Source organism: Camellia sinensis, chromosome 15 (assembly GCF_055761805.1).
Source record: "Camellia sinensis isolate YWXY chromosome 15, ASM5576180v1, whole genome shotgun sequence".
Lineage (NCBI taxonomy): Eukaryota > Viridiplantae > Streptophyta > Magnoliopsida > Ericales > Theaceae > Camellia > Camellia sinensis.
This window is the reverse complement of record NC_138975.1, coordinates 74,457,039-74,484,391: the sequence shown is the minus strand read 5'-3', so window position 1 is coordinate 74,484,391 and position 27,353 is coordinate 74,457,039. Positions and strand designations below refer to the sequence as shown.

The following is a 27,353-nucleotide window of genomic DNA, read 5'->3' as shown; positions in this document are numbered from 1 at the left end:
AAATAACGAAGCCGAATACGAAGCCCTTTTGGCCGGTTTGTGGAATGCGCATATCCTGTGTGCTCGGCATTTGCTTGTGTTTTGCGACTCAAAACTGGTGATCAATCAGCTAAAGGGGGAGTACGCAGCAAGAAACGACCGTATGGCGGCCTACATGAAAATGACCAATTCTTGTTGGCAAAATTTGACCATCATGAGTTGAACCAAATAACACGTGATCAGAACACCCATGTAGATGCCTTGGCTTGCCCAGCCTCCGCAATCAACTCAGAGATTAAATGAACCATCGAAGTAGGTTTAATCCCGGAGCCAAGCATTGGCCCTTCGGAGGAAGTCCAGGTCAACGTTATAGAATCTGCACCAAGTTGGATGGAACCCATTGTTGCATTCCTATCTTCCGAACAACTCCCAGAGGACAAGAAAGAAGCGCACAAGCTGCAAAACAAAGCCATGCAATATTACTTGGATCCGCAAGGAAGGCTTTATAAAAAATCCCTCTCTGGCCCATATTTGAAATGTGTGCACCTGGACAAAGTCGAGGAGCTTCTGACCGAGATACACGAAGGCAGTTGTGGTGCCCATTCTGGCGGACGCTCTTTGGCAGACAATGAGAGCGGACGCCGAATGTTACGCAAAAAAGTGTGAACAGTGCCAGAAGTTCTCCCCGTTAAACCATTTTCCTGCTGAAGAGTTGAACTCTATCACCAGTCCCTGGCCGTTCGCCCAGTGGGGGCTCGATATTGTAGGACCATTGCCAAGGGCCCCAGGAAACAAGCGATACCTGATCGTTGTAACAGACTATTTCACGAAATGGGTTGAAGCGGAGGCATTAACACACATTCGGGATGCTGATGTTAAGCGCTTTGTGTGGAGGAACATCATAACACGATTCGGTATTCCAAGAGCTCTTATCTCAGACAACGACACCCAGTTTGATTGTGGCGTGTACCAAGAGCTGTGTAGTAAGTATGGTATCCGGCCTTACTTCTCTACGCTGGCTTACCCCCAAAGCAATGGTCAAGCCGAAGCCTCTAACAAATCCATCTTGGACGGCATTAAGAAGAGGCTGGAGAAAGCCAAAGGCAAATGGGTCGAAGAATTGCCGAGTGTATTGTGGGCCCATCGAACTACGCCGATAAGATCAACTAGAGAAACGCCGTTTGCCCTATGCTTTGGAACCCAGGCGATCTTACCCCTAGAGATCGGCCACCCGACCCTCAAGTCGCAAGTTTTTGATACGGGCCGAAACGACATGATGCTGGCTTTGGATTTGATTTTAATCGAAGAACGAAGAGACCGAGCCCTTGCGTCCATGGCACGGTACCAGCAGCAGTTGGCAAAGTCGTATAATCAACACGTTCAGCTGCGCCGCTACACACCATGACAGTTGGTCCTAAAGAAGGTGCTTCCAGTCGATAGGAAATCGGCCGATGAAAAACTGGGTCCAAACTGGGACAGCCCCTACCAGATTGATTCTATTGCGGGAGCGAGGGCGTACCAGCTGAAAGATATGTCAGAAAGGAATCTCCCACAGCCTTAGAATTCAACAGATTTACGTAAATTCTATCATTGACCCGACTTGTGGGACTTGATATTTGTACAAAATTTCACTTCTGCAATGCGAAGTTTCTTATTTCTTAATCACGCGATTCAGTTCACGAGCTCCTTGGGCCGATAAAGCCTTCTGATTCGGAGCGCCCTTCGTGGATATCACGATTGGCCGATTAAGTCTCTGAATTCGGAGCACCCTTCGTGGATATCACGATTGGCCGATTAAAGCCTCCGGATTTGGAGTGCCCTTCGTAGATATCATGATTGACCGATAAAGCCTCCGAATTCGGAGCACCCTTCGTGGATATCACGATTGGCTGATTAAAGCCTTCGGATTCGGAGCGCCCTTCATGGATATCACGATTGGCGGATTAGGCTGGTTAAGACCGGCTGCCTCGAACGCTGAGTTTAGAGCTTCGTCGGCCTCTTCGGCCTCCGCAGCAAACTCTCTCGTTGGTTCAGCAACTACCTCAACCACCGGCGCTACATTTTGCTCCAAATCGGAAGCTTCGAGACCAATTTGCCTAAGGGTCTTGAAGCTAGGGAAGATTAGAGCCGTAAGGTGATGTTCGTGGGTCGGGATCGGAATATTGTCCGCAGCCGAGAACGTCGTATAAGTAGGCTCGTACCGCAAGAGTATATGGGCGGATCTCCCTTGATTCTGTACGTTTGGACGGCCAAAATACTTTAGTGCAGTCCTAATTTCCGCAAGGACTGTGTCGTCAGCCGAGGTCAAAATCCTCTTCAACTTACTGCCTGCAAAAATAAAAAATTAAACTTGAAGAAAAAGCCGAATAAAATAAGGATCAATAGACACAAGGGGTTACACGGCAACCTGGTTCACCCCTCTTTCTGGGAATAGGGTCTAGACGATCTTTGCCCTCGCCGAATTCCCAGTTGCCATGGATATTGACCATTACATCATCAACTCGTTTGCCAGAGCTGGCAAGCATGGTAACCAAGTGATGGTCGGTGTCCTTCGCCATGAGAAAATAGCGCCCGAGTCGACCGGAGGATTTGGCTAAGGCGTAGCAGTGCCAAATCGCCGAAATGCCAAGGTTGATCCTAAGGCGCCGGATCAACTCTACAATTTCCATTATGACTTGAAAGAAGTTCACATTGGGTTGGGAAAGAATTAGACCCCAATGATGGAGGACAGCCCTAAGAAATGGATGAAGGGGAAAACGAACCCCGCCCTCCGCAATGGATAAGAGAGGAAAAACAATGGTATTTTGGTCTTCCTTCTCTTTAGCAAAGAGGGTCGGTGCTCCCCATGGTGAAACACTAGGGCGAATGAAGCCCTTATTTAGCAATTCCTGAAGCTGAATCTTCAACTCACTCAACTCGGCTGGGGCAAAACGATAAGGCGCCATAGAGATCGGTGCTGTGCCCGGCACTAAATCAATGGAGAACTCTATCTCTCGATGTGGTGGCAAACTAACAAGATCCTCAGGAAAAACATCCAAATACTCGCGAAAAACATCCAAATACTCGCAAACCACTCTCGGTAACTCAATCTGGGTCTCATCACACTAACTACTCATAAAGCTAGCAAGTAGACCACTAAGCTCACTCCGCCCTTGCGAATCATACACCGGTGGCAACACACTACCAACCCGATCCCGCAAGAAATGGAAACACTCCCCGCTCAAGGTACAAACTGTGACCCTCTGGCGGTAGCAATCAATAATAGCCTGGTATGATGATAGCCAGTCCATACCTAAAATAACATCAAATCCCGACATGGGCATCACTACAAAAGGAAACGGAAGTCAGTGATCGGCGACCTCTATATCATAGCCCCTACATCCTTGTTTCAAAATCAACTCACACCCAATAGGTGACACTACACAAATAGGAGATGCTAACTATGCCAACTCCAATCCTAAAAAAAATACAAATGCAACAGATACAAAAGAATGAGATGCACCCGTATCAATCAATACACTAGTAACCGAGTTACAAAACAAGAAAGTACCTCTCACAATTGATGGAGCAGGTACGAGATCCTGCGCGGTAACGGCGTACACGCGCCCAGTAGGCCCCTGATCCACCTGCTCACCCCTCGGAGCATACGACTGCTGCACAGACTAGGATGACGAAGCTCCCAGATTGGCCCTCGAGGCCTGCACAGACTGAGCTGGTTGAAAACCCTGCGTCTGCCTAAAACCAGACGCGCCCGAAATGGCACTCAACTGTGGGCAAAACCTCTTCAGGTGCCCAGGCTGACCACATTGATAACAAGACAAGGGCTGGCCCCTGCCCTGACTCTGGCTCTACAGTCTAGCTAAAGATGAAGCAGCTCTCCGACCTCCTCCCCTCTGTGGGCAAACCGAAGCCTTGTGGCCCAGCTGACCACACTTGTAACAGGTGAAATCTCCTTGATTGCCTCTCCCCGAGCCTGCACTCGGCACTGGAAAGGTCGATCTAGCAACACCTCCTGAGACTGCTGAGGGTTAGCACCCCTCTATCTCCTGCCATCACCCTGACCATCTTGGCTCCTCTTGGAGCCTCTCTGTCCCTCCTCCTCCTACATCATGATCTCCATATGGGCTGCAGCATCAACCAAGGGCCCATAGTCTCGGATCATAGAACCCCAACTCTCATCTTGAGGCCGCGCCTCAACCTCTTCTCAAACTCGATATAGCGGCATTCCTCGGACGCCACAAGTTCAGGTGCGAACCTGGACAAGCTAGTAAAAGCAGCCTCATACTTGGCCACTGAAGAACTCAACTGTAAAAGCTGGCAAAACTGATCTCTCAGCTTCTCCCTGACTGCTGGAGATAAGTACTTCTCCTGAAAAGCCTCCACAAAAGCCTCCCACGTGCCAGCAATACGGCCCCTCATGTATTTCCACCACTGACCTGCACCCCCTTTAAGCTGGAAAGATGCCAAGGTCACTTTCAACGCCCCGTCCTCGATGCCAAGCATCTCGAACGTCTTACTCATCTGCTCCAACCACTCGTCAGCCTTAAGTGGCTCCTTTGGATCCCCAATAAACTCGTCCGGGTTAGATCGGAAGAACTCCCTCTTCAAGAAGGAAGGCCCTGCCTCAACAACCTGGGCCTGCACTGGAGCCTGAACTGGATTCTCAGCTCTGAGAATATCCATAGACTCCCTCAAAGCATCGGCTATCCCTCGGGCTAAAGCGCCCATAGCCTCTTGACCTGCTGGATCGGCCACATTGGCCTGGCCAACCCCCTCCTACTGTACCGGAATATCATCCGATAAAGGCATCTCCTGCCTACCACGTCTGCCACGTCTACCACCTCTTCCTCGTCCTGACATCCTAATAAAGGTAACGATGAACATAAGTGTGCCAAAACTAAACACTCGCGTCCTATTACATGGACAACTGTAATTCACTCCACGTAAGCACATAAACACATAAGCACTTACGAATTTCATTTCCGGATAATGATAGTCCCAAGGCGTTACTAGAGTTCCGGTTAGAAACAGCATTGATCAAGTGCTTTTCCAACAAGACTCACAGAAACCCAAGGATCCAATCAACATCCTGGAAACTAAATCCCATACCCAAGTAGTCACATAAACATGTTATCAAATAAACACATAATGTCACACATAAGTCTCTAACAAGCGAGACAAACCCATTGTGATACCAATCACTTCCCACGTACCCAAGGTATTCGAACCCTGTACGCTCTAATACCAAGTTGTAACGCCCTTAAAATAAACCCATAAATCATCCAACAATAGCATGCTTAGACACAAGAAAATAAAGCATAAATATATTCCATCAGAGTAATCATTACAAAATGTATTACATGTTGACAATGAAAGTAAATGCCCTATGGGCTTACAACTTTCCAAGTCAACACTTGGTTACAAAAAAAAAAAAGTACTAACTCTATACAAAGAAAGCCCGTGGCTTGATATACATGCAATACATCAAAAAAAAAAAAAAAAAAAACAACAGAAACAGTCTGTCGGTCTCTAGCCTCCCAAGCTATGTCCTTGGATGTGGCATGCTACCGGTACCTGAAAATGATGTCCCATAAAGGGTGAGCCACAGCCCAGTAGAAATATACTAAACCAACAATAAACAATGACTAAAATAATAGCATTCAATAGATAGTCCACCCTTGTATTCCAACGTATGTCGTATTACAGTTTCACGACAATCATGCCCATGGCACACTTCAGTTTCCATTTCTTATTCGACTTTGAGTTTGATAACAAGGCTTAGAACCTAGCCAAATAACTTAATGAGATTTAGACTCATCTTTAAAACACTTTCGAAATTCATGATGGATACACATTTTGGTGCTGTATCAATAACACATAGAAACGCTTCTATACTTCACAATTGATAACGATATACATTTTAGTGCTATATCAAATCAATTCAAACACTTCCATAATCCACACTTGATACATATTGTAGTGCTGTATCAATGTCACACGATATCGGGTTTAGAGGTCCATCCCTATCTTCCCCTAAACCGTGGAGTACATCCCCTATCTCCTCCCACACATAATGTATATAAACATAGATCATATACACAATCAATCAATACATAAAGTTAGTGTATTATTCCAACCGCTATACTTGATAGCATACTCAATTGATTAGTTTTAGTTTGCCTAATCATCATGCATTGTTTACAACAATCAAGACTATCCTCCACCGATAGCCCAAAACAGTTATTTCTAAACAGAAAATAAATGCACCAAATGGATAAAGTATCAACATTTCAACTAGGTGAGTGATAAATGATCCAACTACACCCTTTAATCCCATATGTTCCCAATTTCAACGTTTTCAATTCAACTTCTCATTTTTCTCAAAATTAATTTCACAAATTAATTCATCAATGTCATTAGGGCATTTCCCATAATTAACAAAATCACCCTAAGGTTCCATTTCTATCAATAACCCAACATTTATCTTATTTCTCCATGCTAAACATGCATATAGGCTTATATAAATAAAATCCCATCTTTTGTAAAATTACACAAAGACCCAAACTTTCTCAAAATTACCCAACAATCCACAACATATCAAAATGTTAAAATTTAAAGACAAAGCTCATAAGGAGGAGTAGGATATCCCTACCTCGAAGTTAGAGCTCAAATGGAGAAGAAGACCAAAACCAAAGTGTTCCAAACTCCAAACTTTTTGGATCAAAACGAAGCCCTCGACGATCAACACGCTTTTTACAAAGGACGAAGGATAGGAGAACACTCTAACTAGATCAAACCCTAGAAAGAAAGGATATCCTAGAGAGAGAGGCTCTGAAAAGTGCTTTTAGAAAGTAAGAGAGAGAGAGAGTTAATGTAAAAAGTGATTCAAAAATGCCCAGCTGCCCACTGATATACGACATTTTCGCTCGAGCGGAGAATATAACGCTCGAGCGTCAAGCACAAAAATCTGGAAACGCTCAAGCGCAAGAAGGCCCGCTCGAGTTCCAAGATACAAGAATAAAATACATCCGCTCGAGTGCGAAAACCAGTCCACTCGAGCGTAGATTTCCCCCTCCCAGAACTTTCACAGACAAAGCACTACTCGCTCGAGCGCCAACATACCCGCTCGAGCGCGACCCGCTCGAGCGTGAAAAACACACCTGTAGAAGTTTTGCAGGGACACGAGATACTGGGAGTGTGTAAATCCCGCTCAAGCGCAAGAAGGCCCGCTCGAGCGAACAACCAAAAATCAAACTCCTCTCGAGCACAGAATGATCCGCTCGAACGTAACACCAAAAACCTGGGCAACTACACTAGAGACCAAAACTCAACCTACCTGTTCAGAACACGCCCAACACATCCTATAACTCAAATACAAAGTACGAAAGGATGTAAACAAGATATAAACAATTGCTAACATCCACGGAACCAAGTCCGGATCACTGTACAACAAGGGGTAAGACCCGGAATCGCTATACCCCCCTATATTAAATTTCTGGCTCCGCCACTGGTCCTAGCAATGGTTTGTTGTTCTTAGTTTCTTATTTGATAACTTTGAAGTATGGAACTTCCCTTGAATCTTGTGAATTTTCTCATGGATTAAATAGGTCTAATGTTGGGCTTATATATATATATATATATTTTTTAATTGCAGTTCTGTCATCGGTATCAGGGCTTCAAGATAGAGTACAAAATTTGAAAAATGGTAACTTGTTGTCATTTTAGTTTTGCTGCTTATATTTTGAGACAATGTGCTGGCTGTACTTTCCTAATTGTCACTGCTTTCTTCTATGTAGGGGGAAGTGCTATTGCTTGCTTGTGTCATATTGGTTGGCCTGTTTGCATTATAGCATTATGGCATCCACAGGGTAGCTTTTATGTTTGCACCAATTGTGATTATCTGGTTGATATCAATTTTTGCTATTGGGTTGTACGATACCATATATTGGAACCCAAAAATTGTATATGCAATTTATCCACATTATATCATCAAGTTCATTAGTGATACTGGTAAAGATGGATGGATTTCGCTTGGAGGGATCCTTCTCTCCATCACAGGTATATGGGATCTATGCACTTGTGCCTCGTTCCATGTTTTCAGATATGAGTAGTGTTCTGAGTTTGGAAAATTGAAATTTTAGGTAGCGTAGCGTTTAGTTTAGTTTTAGAATTATGATTTGAGTGTGGAGTTGTGTTTTGAGTTTGTGAGTTTTGAAATTATGATTTGAAAAGAGAAAATTTGTTTGGTCATGAATTTTGAAAAGAGTTTTGAATTGAGTTTTGAATTAAATTTTGAATTGAGTGTTGAATTTTTGAAATGAGTTTTGAAATAAGAAAAGCTGTTTGATTATGAGTTTTAGAAAGAGTTTTCAAAACTTAATTCAAAAACTTATAACTCATAATTAAACACACAACTCAAAACTTTATTGAAAATTCTATTCAAGACTTATAACCAAACTCTTTTTAAAATTCAATTTAAAAAAATAATTATTGAAAAAACTAATTTTTTAATTTAAAAAATTAAAAAAAAATCTGAAAATATTACTTTTGATTGTATATTTGGTTGGAATTTTTTTTAATTGTTTTGTTTAAAAATGTTTATTTATTTTTTAAAAATTACTGTGACATATTAATTTTTATTTAATTTTTTTTTTTGTTAATTTTAAATAAATGGCCAAATAATTTGTCATTTTGATTTAAAAAATATCAAAAAAAAATATAATTTATTTATTTTTTTCACATAACACCAATTACAAAAAAAGAAAAAAAAAGAAAAAGAAAAAAAGAGTACTGTTTCGGTCAATCGGCCGGTCAACTAGCTAGACGTCTGGGAGGATGTTCGGTCAACTGGCCAAAATTCAAAAACTCCCTACTCTACCAAACATGTTGTCAAACGAGCTTTGAAATGTGACCTTGGAATCGATTTCTGAAAACATAAACCAAACAAAGTATTGAAACATAAGGGTGGAATCATGTTTCCAGAGTTAAACCACATAGAGCCTTAGGCTGTGTTTGGTTGTATTCTCCAAACATATTGCTACCCTATGTTTTGAGTTTGTTGTTTGTTTAGAGTTTTCAAAAATTAATTCCACACTCACTTTTGAAAACTATGTCCAAAGTGTGAAAATTTGGACTAATCGATCGTCCTCCCGGACATCCGGCCGGTTAACTTGAACAATGCATTTTTTTTTTTTTTTTTTACAATTGGCACCTGTTATTTTTTATATTTGAAATAAATAAAAATTCAATTTTTTTTTAAATTTTTTTATGAGCTTTGAATAGAATTTTGAGTTGTGTGTTTGGTTATGAGTTGTAAGTTTTTGTATCAAATATCATATGTCGCATCAAAAATTTCCTACTCAATTTAAAACTCTTTTCAAAACTCATTCACCAAAAAAATTTCCACACTCAAATCATAATTCCAAAACTCACAAACTCAACATACAACTCTATTCTCAAATCATATTTAGAAAACTCTACCAACGCAACCTTAGTTTTTCTTTTTTTCTCTCTCATTTTCATGAATCTAGACACTGGTTATTATTTCTTGAATGTATACGATATTTTACTTCATGAGCCTAAGAATACTGAATCTTTTCTTGAAACATGCCACCTTCATCACTGAGCTTTTGTGGGGTCTCATCAGGTACTAAAGCTATGTTTACAGATTTGGGGCATTTCACTGCGTTGTCAATAAGGATAAGTCCTTTTTTTTAAGGTACATGGAAAGTCTTTATCTAACCTATATTCTAGCAAGTGGCAATAGGAATTACTGAGGTCAGATATGGATAATAAAAATGGGTTATTGGTATAGTTGTACTCTGATGCTCAGTTGAGAACCCATCATATTTTTTCATTCCTGTTAGTCTTTATGCTAACTTTTAAGCCAGTTTGTTCAATCTTGCATTGTGTGTGAGGCAAAAACTAAAATTTGAACCACCACTGGTCCCAGCTATTGTGGCTTGCAGCCTTGTGTGTCTTAGTGTTCAAACCTAGCATGTGTGTAGATATGCTAATCACTTCACCCAGTGTTTCTCCTTTATTTTTTGTTTTGCATTACATGAAGTGTCTGTAGATATCTCTGATCTTTTCACGTGAGTTGCACACATGGCAGATGACATGTTGTGTATATGTCAGATTAAAGATTTATATGTGGTTTCACACTTCTATGTTTATGAAGACATGTTTGAGTGATTTACCTAGAAAAGAAGACTTATCCCCACCAAGGAATCTATGCCACGCAGTGCATCACATACGACAGTGATTTAAACAGTCCCTCAAATGACTCATTCAACTATAGCTCACCGCAGTGTTTATACGGCAAGATCTCAACACCCGTAGAAGGGTTTGTCGTGCCCTCTCCTAATACCTAAGTCAAAGACAAGACTATGGTTGTAGACAGGCCCGTGGGCCTCATGCTACAGTTCGGACTCAATTTTTGTGTTACGGTTCCTAATCTGAACCAAATAGTCCAAATCCGGCAAATCGTTTTGAGAAAACTGATTTTTGAAAGAAGTGCCAAACATGGACTGCTTTGCCAGATACAGAGTCGCCACCTAAATATTTTATTTTGGGAAATTTAGGAAACCCTGACTCGGTGCCAAAAGGCCACGTGTCCGTCATCACCAAAGTTGCCTCGGCTCGGGAACTTGGGTACGATTGGGGAAGGTCACTTCGTGAGCACCCCCGCTCGCCCGGTCATAAACCGGCCTCTACTAACCATGATATCTAGTTTTGAAAACTTTGTGTGTTCTTAATCCGGTTATTAGCCTAGGTTACTATGTGATGCTCACAGCATATAAGTATAGACCGGGTCGCCCGAATTGGAACAAAACATTTCATGCTTGTTTTTTTGAAAATGGTTTGCTACCCGCAGGTAGGCTTGAAACATTTGATGATTTATTCCAATTTAAGTAACCCAACCTTCACCCACAGGCATTCAGGCAGTTATATCAGATAAGCACATAGCCTCATGGTAAGCATGCTATTCATGGCAATCACTCACACGCATGCAAGGATGCTAAAGCATAAAGCTTACCGAGTACTCCAAGCCAAAATAGGAATTTATTAGAAATCATGCATGATCCTAAATATACAGAAATGCCTAATGCAACACATGCAAAATGCAATTATAGCAGGCTCAGCTATTCTAAGATGGCATATAAAATGTTACAACTATCATGTATTCAACTTTGAAATTGAAAGTAAAATGCAGTTAGTATGATGCGCCGAGCCCGGTGCATGCAATACAGATGAATGAATGCAAACATGCTGTCATACTGTATGCTAATTTAAACATGCCCTAATCTAACCATCAAAAGCGGATAAATAAAAGGGAGAAAGACGTGGGGTTGGAAGACATACATCACACTCACGCACACTTATTACAGTTATGCCCTCGCTTGGAGGGTCCAAATAAATATACAGTCCAAATATTACAGAATCCTAATTAATTAATGAATTAACTAAGAAAACAAGTAAAACTGGCGTGCAAGCCAGGGACTGCCTTGCTTCTGATGGATGATGCATGTCCGGATTGTCTTGCGCGGAAATCCACCGGAATGCCCCAATTAGCCTCTGTTTACATCTGTTCTTGAAATGCGTGCCAAGCCCCAAAAAGTTGCTGATTCTTCGTTTTGCTGCAACAGAGAGCAGGAAAGGGGCATAGCAATGTATTTGCACAAATATATGCATGTCTTGATCATCGTGCCACCAATCACGCATACCGAGGCATAATGGCCGAGAAGTCGAAATGCACAACTCAATATAAGATAAATGCACATGAAACTACAGCTAAAACCTAACTCCATCATGGGCAATCCGGAGTGTCGGTGACTGGGGAATTGAGACACATTCCGTCACTCGGAGTACGAAATGTACCTCGTTTCCCGTGCCCGGGCTAACTCCTATTCCGAACACGATGCAATATGCAACTAAGATATAATCCTAACATACACAATGCTATGAAAATGATATGCCTCGAAATGCGTGCACACGGGCACGCAAACCGAGAAAATGACAGAATATGATGAAAATGAGATGCCTCGAAATGCGTGCACACTGGCACGCAAACCGAGGCGATGGCATACACAATGAAAATGAGGTGCCTCGAAATGTGTGCACACGGGCACGCAAACCGAGGCGATGACGGAATGTGATGAAAATGAGGTGCCTCGAAATGCGTGCACACAGGCACGCAAACCGAGACAATAGCAAAATGCTATGAAAATGAGGTGCCTCGAAATACGTGCACATGGGCACGCAAACCGAGGCAATGGCAAAATGCTATGAGAATGAGGTGCCTCGAAATGCGTGCACACGGGCACACAAACCGAGGCAATGACGGAATGCGATGAAATGATATGGAAACATGATATGGGCTTATACCAACATGAGTGAGCCTCAGCCACACTAACATTGGATGCCGGCGGATGAAAAATGAAGTGCCTCGAAATGCGTGCACACGGGCACACAAACCGAGGCAATGACGGAATGCGATGAAATGATATGGAAACATGATATGGGCTTATACCAACATGAGTGAGCCTCAGCCACACTCACATAGGATGCCGGTGGATGAAAAATGAAGTGCCTCGAAATGCGTGCACACGGGCACGCAAACTGAGGCGATGACGGAATGCGATGAAATGACATGGAAACATGATATGGGCTTATACCAACATGAGTGAGCCTCAGCCACACTCACATAGGATGCCGGCGGATGAAAATGGGGTGCCTCGAAATGCGTGCACACGGGCACGCAAACCGAGGCAATGACAAAATGCGATGTAATGCCATGGAAACATGATATGGGCTTATACCAACATGAGTGAGCCTCAGCCACACTCACATAGGATGCCGGCGGATGAAAATGGGGTGCCTCGAAATGCGTGCACGGGCACGCAAACCGAGGCAATGACAAAATGCGATGTAATGACATGAAAACATGATATGGTCATTCTAATGGAATTTCAGCACTAAAATATGGGGGAAAACAATCCCGAAATGAGGCGAAACGACATGAAATGCAAGGAATTGTCCCGAAATGCGAATTTAGGCACCCGAAATGGCCTATAGCTATGCCAAACATGCACAATATGGACATGCAATGCAAAGACAGAAGCTAGACAGTCCCAAAAGATGCACTTTCACAGTTATAAACATGGCCAAACAGCAAGCATAGGTATGGCAAAAATAGCATGCAAGAATAGGGGCCAAAAGAGGGGTAATGAAGCAAGTGATATAAGAAAAATCCAAACTGAAAAATTTCCTTCTACAACATTGAAGAGGGACCAAAAATATGAATATTTACAGTTTATGACAGCCTCAAAATCAGTATACAAACATGATGGAAATGTGATGCAAAATAAGGCTCAAAAGTGGCTATAACATGAGGTATACAAAATAATCACCAAATAGCCAAAGACCCTTAATAAAACATGTAGAATGGACCAAAATAAGCACTTTCCCAGAACTGTAAAATGGCCAAAAACAAAAGCATGATAGGCTAACTAAACATGCAAGAATGGGGAATAAAAGAGGGATATAACATGAAGTGACCTATGGGTCACAAACCATGAAAGGACCTAAATGAAACATGAAGAATGGACCAAAATAAGCACCTTTTCAGAACTGTAAAATGGCCAAAAACAAAAGTATGGTAGGCTTCCATTGCATGCAAGAATGGGGAAGAAAAGAGGAGTATAAAGGTAGGTACAACATGGCAGCCCCAAATGGTGTTGAGCCCTTCTTCAATGTTGAAGAGGGGCTCAAAATAAGCCTAATATCAGTTTACAACATGCTCGAAAACAGATTGCTCATGGGCCAAAAATAGCATGCAAAATTATGACATATAAGAGGATCAATGAAGCAAGTGTATCATGGAGGGCTCAAACAGGGTTGAGCCCTTAATGAAAAGTGAAGATGAGCTCAAAAGAGGGCCCTTTTCAGTTAGGGCCGGAGCTTGAAACAAAAAGAAAGTGGGGCTTACAAATAGATCAAGAAAAAGGGTCAAAAGAGGAAAAGTATCACTTACCCTTGAAGACTCAAACTTTTGTTGCTTCTTGGATCAATTTGCAGCTTCTTTGGCCTTTGAGAAACCTTCCTTGTTGCTGGAAATGAGGTGGTGGTGGTAGAGCTTGGTGGTGTAGAAGGAATGATGGTTAGGGACTTAGAGATTTTTCAAGAAATGAGAGGTATGGAGATGGAGTTGTGTATGGAGGCTTGAAGGTGAAGTTTTCTAACCCCAACAAAGGATATATCTTGCTTGCTATATAGGCCAGAAAGGGGGTGTAAAGGTGGGGGAAAAGGAGAGTAACTTTCCCCCACAAAATATCCCCCGGATAAAGATCTTTTCTGGGGGATAAAGCCTCACAGCTGTAAAGGGAACAGTGCAAGGAGCTCGGCCGGCCTGGTACTTTTGCTGCAGGTGGCCGGCCGACCACACCCCCTAGCCGGCCGGCTAGGGGTCAAAAGGGTCAATCAGATTTTCTGGCCGGCCACCAACTGGTTGGGTCCTCCTATCTGTGTACAACACAACTCTGTGGTTAAAAGTCCGAGAAAGTGGGTCCAAGGGGTTCAACATTAGCCCGGAAGGAGGGGGTCAAAAGGGTCAAGTTGAATTAATGGCCGGCCATGAACTTTTAGGGTCCTCTCATGTGTGTACATCACAAATATGTGGTTCAAAGTTCAAGAAAAAGGGTCAAAGGGGTTCAACATTAGCCCGGAAGGAGGGAGTCAAAAGGGTCAAGTTGAATTAATGGCCGGCCATGAACTTTTAGGGTCCTCTCATGTGTGTACATCACAAATATGTGGTTCAAAGTTCGAGAAAATGGGCCCAAGGTGTTCAACATTAGCCCGGAAGTGCGAAAAACGGGCGCCGGAGGGCGTCAGAGGATGTATAACTGGTTGCTGCAACAATTGCTGGCCTCCCACCCTTCAGTGACCTCCCCGGTGATAAAACAGAGGTACCTGCCAAAAATGAACGAAAACCGTTGCAAAACGAATGCTCGGGGACCAAAACACGCAGTTCGGGGTCCCGAAAATGGGCTGTTAAGCACCGAAAGTGGCATTCGGCTACGAAGTGGGTTTCTCAGACCCCAGTGTCCCTCAAAAGGGAGCAAATAGGAAGTATGCCAAAAATTAGAGCAATAGGAGATGGTTAAGCGGTCCCGAACCAAGGCACACGGCCTGACGGCTCCGAAAACCGGAAACCGGACTCCGAAATGGGAAAAATGGCCTACGGCCACCAAATGTAGCCTACGGACATTGAGAGATGGTCTACGGGACCTCTCCCTCCCCTCAGGAAAAGAAACAGAGAAAACCGAGTCTGGTTCGCAAACCGAGACAAGGCACAGAAGAGGGTTCGGAAGTCCGGAGACAGGGCTCACGGCCGCGACTCTAAAACTTCTGAACGAGCACATTATGCAACATCACCAAGCGCTCAATCGGTGCTGTCTGAGTCTTAAGGTCGGTCAAAAATGGGGTGTCTACAGTTGCCCCTCTTTGACAGAACTCGGAAGTCATAAGTGACGGGAGTGAATGTCAAAGCCTAGAGACGACCCATTTTTGACAAGGCCGAAGACTTAGACAAACAGACAGGATAAACAGAGATGCGCCCGCAGGCAGGGGGGGCAAAATGCGAATGATATGCAAGAAGCCGAAGGTAACCCAATGATCATGCAAATGCAACAAGCTGTAATGAAGCAAGTATTCGCAAATAGATGCAACAGTTTTAAGCAAGAATGCAAAGCAACAACTACATTTCATGCAGTTAAGAATGCGGAGGATTATTCAATCCCCGCCACGTCTCACACGGAGAAGATACGATACCTGCGCGATTCGTCTGGTCGCACCAGCCTCAATTGAACCATACATACAATATCGTGCCTGCAAAAGAGAGAAACTCAATGAGTACAATATGCTATATATCCAATGTGATTCTGAAAGTTCGACACACGCAGTGCCGGCAAGTGAATGCATCGCAATGCAAAAGTGGAACATGCGTGACAACATATGCTCAAACACAGAAGTATGATTAACATCAAGAAATGTGCATAAAAAAGTGGGTATGCTCATGAGAATGTAAGATAATGTGACACGAGCATGAATCAGGGTGTTCATTTGTCATGAAATAACGAGTACGGAAACGCGTGTTTCGGCGAAGGTAACTCAATCGCGGCCTCCGATCCACTTCCCTGAAAGGTTACAACTCATTCAAAAAGGATACACTTTGATTTCGATGAGTGATGATGAGACATATGTCAGAACTTGAAGCCGAAGTTCCGGCGGAGCTATTTCGCGACCGGAAGTGTACTTTTCTTGAACTTTTTCAGGTCCCGGGAACTCCGATCTTCCTCAAAATTTGCAGAGAGCTAGGTGGGCATGTGGGGAACATGGCCGGCCGTTCATCTTCCCAAGGGGAGGTGGCCAACCGGTTTCCCATAAAGCTAATGGCTGGCCGGCCAGTTATCCAAAAAGCAGATAGCTGGCCGGCTGGAAAATGGGGCCGGCCGACCATGTGCCCAGATCCGGGGGTATTTTGGTATTTTCACCTCCTTCCTTCATGCTTCTTCATCCAAGACTTGAGGCCTATAAAAGGCAGCCGAGGCCCCTTCCTTTTCTTGCCTCCCACAACATTTTCTTCTCCAGATCTGAGTTCCACACGCGTTTTCCAACGTCCCGTGCAAATTGTTTCCGCAAAAACATTCAGTTTCAAGCACTTTGAAGCGATTAAATTCCGGCTTCGGAGCTTCTTTTTGCGTTTTCGCCACTTGAGGTAAGTTTGTCTCAATATTTGGAATATTTTCTCGGGAGTTGACTTTTGTTGACTTTTTCCAATTTTGGCTCATTTTCGCTCATTTTTGCTCCTTTTGCAGATTCTTTGAAAATGGCGGGTAATTCTCTCCACGGCGGAGGTTTTCCAGGTGCCGGAGATGATTTCGATCCCATGACTCTACCCCCGAGGACCCGACCTTTTATTCCTGGGAGGTACCGTCCGCCAGCACACGTCCTCCCTCGTGCTGTCTTCCGTCACTTCACTAGCTTTGACGAGCGGGCACCCGTGGATCTGCTTCTCCGAGAGCCGGAGCATCACCTCTCTCATGAGGCCCGAGAGGTATTTACTTCATTTTCTGTATTTTTCCTAGATTTCGCACCTTTGCCATGCTTGAACACGCAGTTTAGCTTATGACATAGTACTTTGCTTGCATCTTGAACATGTAATTTCAACATTCGAATTTCTGAACACTCGGCCCATTAATTAATTGCGAACACACAGCCCACATTAGAACACACGGCTCAAACACTGATTTGTCGAACACATAGCCCGAATTCGAAAGTGAACACACAGCCCACACTTTAAATTTTCTGAACACGCAGCCCAGATAGATAGTGAACACGCAGCCCACACTAGTTGAAATTTGAACACGCAGCCCAAACTTTAAATTTTCTGAACACGCAGCCCAGATAGATAGTGAACACGCAGCCCACAATTTAACTGAAAGTTGAACACGCAGCCCAAACTTCAAATTTTCTGAACACGCAGCCCACAATTTAACTGAAAGTTGAACACGCAGCCCAAACTTCAAATTTTCTGAACACGCAGCCCAGATAGATAGTGAACACGCAGCCCACAATTTAACTGAAAGTTGAACACGCAGCCCAAACTTCAAATTTTCTGAACACGCAGCCCAGATAGATAGTGAACACGCAGCCCACAATTTAACTGAAAGTTGAACACGCAGTCCAAAATTCAAATTTTCTGAACACGCAGCCCAGATAGATAGTGAACACGCAGCCCAAAATTTAACTGAAAGTTGAACACGCAGCCCAAACTTCAAATTTTCTGAACACGCAGCCCAGATAGATAGTGAACACGCAGCCCACAATTTAACTGAAAGTTGAACACGCAGCCCAAACTTCAAATTTTCTGAACACGCAGCCCAGATAGATAGTGAACACGCAGCCCACACTGATAGAAAGTTGAACACGCAGCCCAAACTTCAAATTTTCTGAACACGCAGCCCAGATAGATAGTGAACACGCAGCCCACACTGATAGAAAGTTGAACACGCAGCCCAAACTTCAAATTTTCTGAACACGCAGCCCAGATAGATAGTGAACACGCAGCCCACACTGATAGAAAGTTGAACACGTAGCCCAAACTTTAAATTTTCTGAACACGCAGCCCAGTTGAATTTGCATGTAGCTTATTTCACTTCATCGGCATACAGCCCATTTCATTCCATTGGCACGCAGCCCATTTCATCTCATTGGCACATAGCCCAGTTCATTTCATTGGCACACAGCCCAGTTCATATCATTGGCACACAGCCCATTCATTTCATTATTGACACATGTATTCATTCTGAATGCAGGTTGGTTCCCGCAGTGTGCGGGGGTATGGTTCCACCATCGCGCGGGACTGGTACGCTGAGCTCCCGGAGGGCGTCCGAGACTTAGTAGACTTGGCAGGGTTCGGGCCCTTCTGCGTCGGGTTGTCACGTTGTCCTGCCAGGAGGACACTGATGGCAGCCTTGGTAGAGAGATGGTGGGACACCACCAACTCCTTTCATTTCTCTGCTACCGGGGACATGACCATGACCCCTTTTGACTTCGCTGTATTGACCGGCCTTGACATCGGAGGTTGGTCCATCCCCTACGATGAGGATATGGGCGAGTGGGAGGCCGCCTGGATGTATCTATTGGGGGCTCGCCCACCTGTTGACAGGGTCTCTGGGAGAGTCCGATACACTTGGTTCTCTTCCCATTTTCGGCAGGCGGAGATGGTGCCCGAGACTCTCGAGGAGACAGAGCAGTATGCCCGTGATTTTCTTATGTTCCTCTTCGGGACTACCCTGTTTGCCGACAGAGGGAACACAGTTGGGCTATACCTGCTGAGCGCTCTGGTTGACCTATCACAGGTCCATCGTTATGACTGGGGTGGCGCCGGCCTGGCTACCCTCTACTTTTATATGAGCGCGACCTCTCGCGGGCGGGGCGATTTACTTGGCGGCTATTGGAGAGCCTGGGAGGTACTTTTCTGTCCCCTTGATTTACATTTCTGCTTTTCATTACTTGTACATTGCACACACATCGCACTTTTACAGTCTGTATTTTGCTCTCAGCATTTCGTACTTACATTCTGCATTGCATTTCTCAGCTATGGGTCTATGTATACTTCCCATCATTAGCCCCAGAGTTGGAGGTGGCGGGGATTCTCATGACCCCATACTCATTGGTGTTCGAGGGCCCGCACCGGCCGAGACCTCGAGAGACCCTCCTTAACCTGCGACAGTACTTTGACACTGTGCGACATTCAGAGGTACCTCAGAACTTTCAGTTCCTTTCATTTTCATCTTTGATTTGCTCTGTATATTCTTGATTTCTGATTGGTTTATGCATTTATCATCCGCAGATCACATGGCAGCCCTGGGTGTCCCTGGGTGATGGTCTCCGACTTCAGTATACCGGAGCGTCGGACATCTCCCAGTATAGGGTCCTGCTTGAAGGGCCGGTTGGCAGGGCATGGTTCCTGGGGGAACGCTTTCTGCGCCAGGTATGGGGGTATCTTTCTCAGGATCCTCCCGCAGTACCTCCAGCCAGTATGTGGACTGCTGACAGGCTCTCTTACTCGGAGGTAGTCGGCGCCATGCTGGGCAGTGATGCTTTACTATATGTTGAGGAGGGGGACTACGCCACTTACCGTCACATATATTTGATGCCTCCATTGACGGGAGCTCATATCCCGATGATGAGGCCTGCCGGTATGTCATCCTCGGGCCTGGCTCGGGCTCGGGCTGCAGACGCCCCTTCTACTAGCAGGGCCGGTACATCTAGAGGTGGGAGTAAACCGGTTCCCCCGGTTCCGTCGACTCATCCTCATCCCGGATGGCCAGATATGCCTACTGAGTTGATGGCGTGGCAGTATGGGGCTAGCTTTCCGACTCCGATTCCACTAGAGCCTCCGATGCCCAGTGATCGATACGCCATTGATCCTGATTCACCGCCGGTATGCTCCACTTTTTTCATTCATCATTCAGATGTTTAGACACTCTTCTGTTCACTGATGATTATGAGCTCATTTTTGCAGCCATCGCGAGGGTACATGGAGGAGGTGGTTGGATTGGTGGCCACACTCGAAGGCATGGTCCTGCGTAGGGAGGCACAGTTGTCTGTCGCGGGCATTCAGGTACCCTTCAGTTTTCTGGCATTTATCATACTTCTGATGACATGCTGATTTCTACTGCATCGATAGACTATTTGTGTAGAGCACATCTGACACACACCCCACTTGTACACTGTATTTACATGCACCCTCTTCATGTAGCCTTTGCTTGTATCTGCATCTGATGTATATATTTGGACTGATGCATTTGAATTGAACTCTTTGTTTTTCAGATGCCTTCATGGTCTAGTCAGCCGCAGGCTAGGCCACCTGGGCCTCCTTGGGGAGCTGGGCCATCTGGGCCTTTTCAGGGGGCGGGGTCATCTCGGCCTTCCCGAGGGGCCGGGCCATCTAGGCCTTTTCGAGGAGCTCGAGGAGGGCCTGTCCGCAGACGCAGAGCTCACGTTGTGGAGGTGGAGCCTGATGAGGAGGAGGAGGATGCTGAGGAGGAGGAGGAGGCTATCGATCGTCAGTCAGAGACATCTGCTGAGGAGGGGGGCTCCGGTTTTGGCTCGGGGAATAGAGGCGAGGCTGAGGGGGATCCTGAGGATGACAGCTCCGACTCAGATGATGATGATGGTGCGGAGGTTGTCCCGCAGAAGAGGATGAGGAGTGCTTCTCGTTCCCGCTCCCGAGGACTTTGATGTTGCTATTTCTTGCTTTATTTTTCTTTTTGCTAGTAGTTTGTAGCACTTTGCACATTGTTAGGCAGTTTTATTTATTGTAAAACTTGTACCTTTGTTTGTTGTAAAGCATGATGGAATGAAATAGCTTTTGAAAAGGTGTTTGTATTTTAAACTTTAGCATCGTATCGCATCAATTTATTTCGCACAAAAATGAAATTGAATGGAAATGCGCATTGTGTAATCACCAAGTCAGGTAGTGAACCGACGCAACAAACTAAGCAACTCAACTTACTAAGATATAACAGAATCTTTAGCAAGTTTACAACTCGATAAGCAAAATGCAACAACGCAAATAAACAAGACTTTAACAAAAATTGCTTAAACAGAGCGCAATGACTCAAAAACACAAAACACGCCCGCTCGACAAACAACTCGATAAGCAAAACAACAACTCGATAAACAAAACTCAACAACAACAAAGTGTACTTCTGATGATCTGGGCACCGGAACGCATCCGAAACGGAGGGAGATGAAGGCCTTTGACTCTCCCGTTGCATGGAAATGCTTGGAACTCTCCCTCGAAGAGTAAAACAGGGCCAAGGGGATACACTGCAGCATTGTCGGCCATCCCTGGGAGCCGGCCGGCCATTTTTGTGGAGAGAGATAGCTGGCCGGCCATTTCTGAAAAAGTAGATGGCTGGCTAGCCAGAAAAGGTGGCCGGCCGGCCACTCAGTCCTGCAGCCTCCTGATTTTTGACACGTGTCCCCGTGAATAGTATTTTTCCTTCTATAAAAGCCTCAACTTCGGGAACATTCATTTCATCTTAGTTTTAGGCAAAGATGGAGGCGTTTCTCGCAGAAAATGTCATATATTGGATTTCTTCTTTGGATGGCTCGGAAAAGCTGAACTTCCGGGGTTTCGGCTTGAATGCACTATTCACGCTGAGTCGTACTCCGCTACAGCTTCCTTTTCTCCATGCCGCGGCAAGGTTCTGGAATCCAGTGACACATGTTTTTAGCTTTGGCGGCCAAGAGATGTGTCCCACTTTCGAAGATTTTCAGGTTTTGATGGAGTCTGAATGCTCTGAAGTGATCTTGCCCCAGCTCCGTTTTGGCCATGCTCAGGCTTTAGGGCAGATGTGTGGGCTCACGGCGCATGATGCTCGATCTCTGATCTGCAGTGGGGAACTGGACATCCTCGGCTTGATCCATCGTTTTTCCGATGCTGGTGACCGCAGCAACCATTATTGGCAGGGTTTTCGGCAACACGCCCTCTGCTTATGTTTGTTGTCTCACTTTCTACTTTCCTCGGGCTTCGGCGGGGCTAGCATCCGCCTGATTGAAGTCGCCCAAGGTTTGAGAGAAGGAAAGAGCTGTATTGCTATGACCTTGGCCGAGACACTGATGGGCTTAGATTCTGTCTATTGCCGGGAGGCGAGTAGGTTTGCTGGGAGTCCACTGCTGCTGCAGGTAATGTTTCCCACCCGACCTCACATATATATTTGCTCACATCACTCGACTCTCAGGCTCGGTTTTTCTCACAAAACCCTTGTCTTACTTTTCTCTCATCGTACATCTCTCTGTTCTTTATTCTCTCATTTTCCATCCCTCCCCTAGGTATGGTTAATGGACAAGTTGCAGGTTGTGGACTCTTGCCCGGCCTATTCGGCTCGAGGCTACTTCTTTCGGCAGCGTCTAGTCAATGCTCTTGACGAAAGGTGGTGGTTCGATTGGATGTGCAATTTGTCCGCAGACGGCATTGCTTGGCGTTGCCCTTGGCTCAACCTCCCGGCAATGAGCTATAGTATGTCCCGGCTGATTGGGATCCAATTGGTTGGTCTAACCCACTGCGTATTTTATTTTCCGTTCTGGTTCCTGCGTCAGTTTGGTCATGATCAGACTTGCCCACCGGAGGGGATTGAGTACCCAGCCGCTTTCCCGATCCGGGGGGCACAGCTTGCCCGATATGCCACTGCATGGAGGACTAGAGAGCTTCTGGCCCCTGCTTCCACTTTCAGTTGCACTTTGTCCGATGAGTGCTTGGATTGGCTCAATGAGGAGGCACAGGTTGGGCCTAGCTTGGCATCAGATGTTTCGTCCAGCTCTGGGAGGGGACGCAGAGATACTTGATTCAACTATGCCCCAAATTTATTGCTTATTTAGCATTTTCAAGTTTTCTTTATGAATGTACTAAAAAAAAAGCAACCTCGATTGTAATGCAAGAGCAGGAGAACTCAGTTTTGAAATCAATGAAATTGAAAGTTGTGGTACTGAAAATTTTCCGCTTTTGGTCCAAAAATGGTCTTAGTCGTAAAAAGATTGATTTGAACAAAGTCAACTTTTATTAAAACTTTTCAAAACTATTTTCGATGTGGATCAGAACTGGACACGCCGAAAATCTGTCACTGAGATGCACAACCCCAGATCCCTGCAACTGGAAAGTTGCCCCTAGTCTGAAGAACAATGCGGCACTCCAAAGCAACGAAAAGTTGCCTCTAGTCTGAGTAACTTTGCACCGTCGCGGCAACGGAAAGTTGCCCCTAGTTTGAACAGCACTGTACCGGAGATCACGATAAATGCTGATGGATAAAGATGACTGAGATGATCAAAATGGACAGAGTTGATCGGGGAAAAGTTTATGGCTGAACTTCGAGGTGAAGTTGCCTACGTATCCCAAAGATGGGAATCAAGCCTTACGTAGTTCAGGCTAAGGTTCACTCGAGTATTTTCACTCTCCTTTTGCGCTCTAACTTTTGCCAAGGCCGCCCTTTGCGGGTTTTCAACCTTGCGAGCTCAGTTTTTATATTTTCTAATTTTTTTGTGCTCTGACTTTTGCCTAGGTCGCCCTTTCGGGTTTTCGGCCTAGCGAGCCTCTCAAGGATAGTATTTCTTCAACTTGTCCATATTGATCGGTTGTGAGAACTCCAAGCCATCTAGATCCATCAGAACCACAGCCCCACCTGACCAGATAGCTTTAATGATGTAAGGACCAGTCCAATTGGGTTTGAACTTGCCCCTTGGGTCGTGGATGGGAGCTCGGTTGTCTTTGAGCACCAAATCTCCTTCTTTCAGATTCCTGGACTTAACCTTCTTGTTGAAAGCCCGGGCAATTCTGCGTTGATAGCCTTGGATGTGGTACAGTGCTTTCAGTCTTCTTTCATCAAAGAGCATGAGTTCTTCGAATCTGCTTTGCTGCCAATTTGGTTCGGCTATCTGGCATTCAGCCAATACTCGTAACGACGGAACCTCAATCTCAATGTGTAGAACAGCCTCAATTCCATAGACCAATGAATATGGAGTTGCTCCAGTAGAAGTCCTGATTGAAGTCCTGTAGCCCCACAGAGCAAATGGCAGCTTGTCTGGCCAATCCCGATAGGTTTCCACCATCTTCTGTAGTATATGCTTGACATTCTTGTTGGCGGCCTCAACCACTCCGTTGGTCTGCGGCCAGTATGTAGATGACTTATGGAAAGCCACATTGTATTTCTCCAACAAGTCTATCACTTCTTTCTTGAAGTGGGAACCATTATCTGAAATTATCTCGTTTGGCACTCCGTAGCGACAGATGATGTTGTTTCTAATGAACTTTGCGACATGCGACGCCTTCAACACCGCGTATGATTGGGCCTCGACCCACTTTGTGAAATAATCTATTGCTACTAGGATAAACTCATGCCCGTTTGACCCTTTCGGGGTAACAGCTCCGATCACATCAATTCCCCAGACTGAAAAAGGCCATGGCGAAGTCATGTTGTACAGTTTTGACGGCGGGATGTTCATGCGATTTGCATGGATTTGACACTTGTGGCATCGCCGAACAAAGCTAATACAATCCTCCTCCATGGTTGACCAGTAGTAGCCCTGTCTGAGGATCTTTCTGGCCAGCATTACTCCATTCATGTGTGCACCGCACTCTCCCCCATGGATGGCTTCCATCAGGCGTCTTGACTCTTCAGCTTCTACACAGAGCTTATGCATTCCCAGATGACCCCTTTTGTACAGCTTACCCCCGCAGATGATAAACTGAGCAGCCATTCTCCTGACAACCCTCTTATCCTTGGCATTTGCCCCTAGTGGATATGTCTCCTTTTCCAAGAAGTTCCAGATGTCGTAATACCAGGGGTTGCCGTCTTGAACCTCATCTATGGCGGAAATCGACTCGTATGCTGGCGTAAACTTCTGATCAATAATGACTGGACGCATCCGGACTCCGGACGGGATGTCTATCATAGAAGATAGAGTTGCTAATGAATCTGCAAACCTGTTGTTCTCTCTTATGAGGTGGGTGAAATTTAGCTTCTCAAACCGAGGAATTAACAGATCCAAGGTTTGGTGGTAAATTATCATCCTTTCCTCCTTGACTTTCCAATCTCCTTTTGCTTGAGACACAACAAGGTTCGAGTCCCCAATGACGTCCAACCGTCTTGCCCCTAGTTCTAGGGCTGCTTCCAGGCCAGCAATACATGCCTCATACTCTGCTTCATTGTTGGAAACCTTGAACCGGAGCTTGAATGCTAAAGGGATACGGGAATCATCAGGCGCTATCAGCAACACCCCTATCCCATACCCATACTGGTTTGACGCTCCGTCAAAGTACATCGTCCAAGTTTCATCTTCGACGTGCAGAATGGCTTCATCTGGGAATAGATACTCAACCGCTTCATCCCCCTCAACCGGGTGGTCGGCAAGGAACTCCGCTACCGCTCTCCCTTTTACTGACTTGCGCGTTACATACTTCAAATCAAATTCGGAGAGCAACAGCAGCCAACGAGCTAGCCTACCCGTAAGTGCTGGTTTCTCGAAAAGATATTTGATGGGATCCAAACGCGAAACCAACATTACAGAGTGGGCTAACAGGTAGTGCCGCAGCTTCCTGGTTGCCCATACCAAGGCCAAACAAGCCTTCTCCAGCGGTGTATAGCGGGTCTCGTAATCCAGCATCTTTTTGCTCAGATAGTAGATGGCTCTTTCCAATTTGTCTTCTGACTCCTGCGCAAGCATGCAGCCCATGGTAGTCTCAGTTACCGAAAGGTACAATATCAACGGTCTCCCCGGCTCTGGTGGCGACAACACGGGTGGGTTCTGTAGATACTCTTTGATCTGCTCAAAAGTTGCTTGACATCGGCCGTCCCACTGGAATTTCTTTCCTTTCTTCAGGAGACCAAAAAGTGGTTCACAAGTCAAGGTTAATTTAGAAATAAACCGTCTTATGAATTGCACTTTACCCAGAAAGCCTCGCACCTCCTTTTCAGTCCTTGGTGGTGGCATTTCTAAGATGGCCTTGATTTTGGAAGGGTCGACCTCGATGCCCCTTTGTGTAATCAGAAACCCTAGCATCTTCCCTGCTGTAACACCAAATGTGCATTTCTGGGGATTCAGTCGCAGCCGAAACTCTTTGATCCTTTGAAAGAATTTTTGTAAGGCGGTGTAGTGGCCCTCTCTATCTTTGGACTTGACAATCATGTCGTCCACATACACCTCGACCTCTTTATGGATCATATCATGCAATATCGTAGTTGCTGCCCGTTGATACGTAGCTCCAGCATTTTTCAACCCGAATGGCATCACTCTATAACAATATGTACCCCACGGGGTAGTGAACGCAGTCTTCTCCCGGTCTTCGGGTGCCATTACTATCTGATTATAGCCCGAGAAACCATCCATAAACGAAAGCAAGGCGTGTCCTGCCGTGAAATCCACCAATTCATCGATGTGCGGTAAGGGGAAGTCGTCCTTCGGACTAGCCCTGTTCAAATCTCTGAAGTCTACACAGACCCGAATTCTGCCGTCCTTCTTTGGCACCGGAACAATGTTGGCCAACCAAGTTGGATATTCATATACCAGCAGGAACCCTGCGTCAATTTGCTTGGTGACCTCTTCCTTAATTTTGAGGGCCTAGTCCGGGCGAATCCTTCTGAGTTTCTGTTTGACAGGGCGGGCCTCGGGATCAAGAGGGATCCGGTGCTGTACAATCTCAGGATCGATTCCAGGCATGTCTTCGTAGGACCACGCGAAAACATCTTTGAAATCTTTTAATAAAGCGACTAAGCGCTCGCGCTCCTCCGAAGACAACGTGGACCCGATCTGGACCAGCCGCGGGTCCTTCTCAGTACCAACATTCACAGTAGTGATTTCATCCATTAAAGGTTTAACAAATCTTTCCTGCTCTTGATCAATTAATCGTTGCAAAACTGGGGGAATTTCTCCCTCGTTGTTTTCATCAAAATTTTGAAAATCCTGATTTAAGCAATAAATCAAAGGCACAGAAAAATACTCGGAAACCACATCCACATCATTCTCATTAAATATTTCCAAGCCGTCAGATTCCTCTGTTACAACAGACTCAAAAGAAAATGAAAAAGACGACCTAGACAGGACTGTGGCATCCGGGTTATCACTCCCAGGAATACCGGACTCAGACTCAGTCGAGCTGGAATCTGATTCCGACGTACAAGATTCGGTAGAATCAGATTCCGGCTCACTACCTGACCCGGAACTGCTAGATAAAAAGCCTTCTTCATATTGCCAGATGAGAGAAGGTGCGATAGATGCATCCAAGATCGGCGCTGGAAAGCCCGCAG

At 45.1% G+C, this 27,353-nt stretch overlaps 1 long non-coding RNA gene and 1 pseudogene across 1 annotated transcript; both read left to right on the top strand.

Annotated features, from left to right (window-relative positions):
• Nucleotides 1-2,719: 2,719 nt before the first annotated feature.
• LOC114293204 (potassium transporter 4-like) overlaps nucleotides 2,720-27,353 on the top strand; it is a 51,746-nt pseudogene continuing 27,112 nt past the window's right edge.
• On the top strand, nucleotides 18,896-19,796 carry LOC145813778 (uncharacterized). Its single transcript, XR_014357050.1, has 3 exons — nucleotides 18,896-19,013; nucleotides 19,142-19,303; nucleotides 19,397-19,796. It is a non-coding gene; the product is annotated as an uncharacterized LOC145813778 (long non-coding RNA).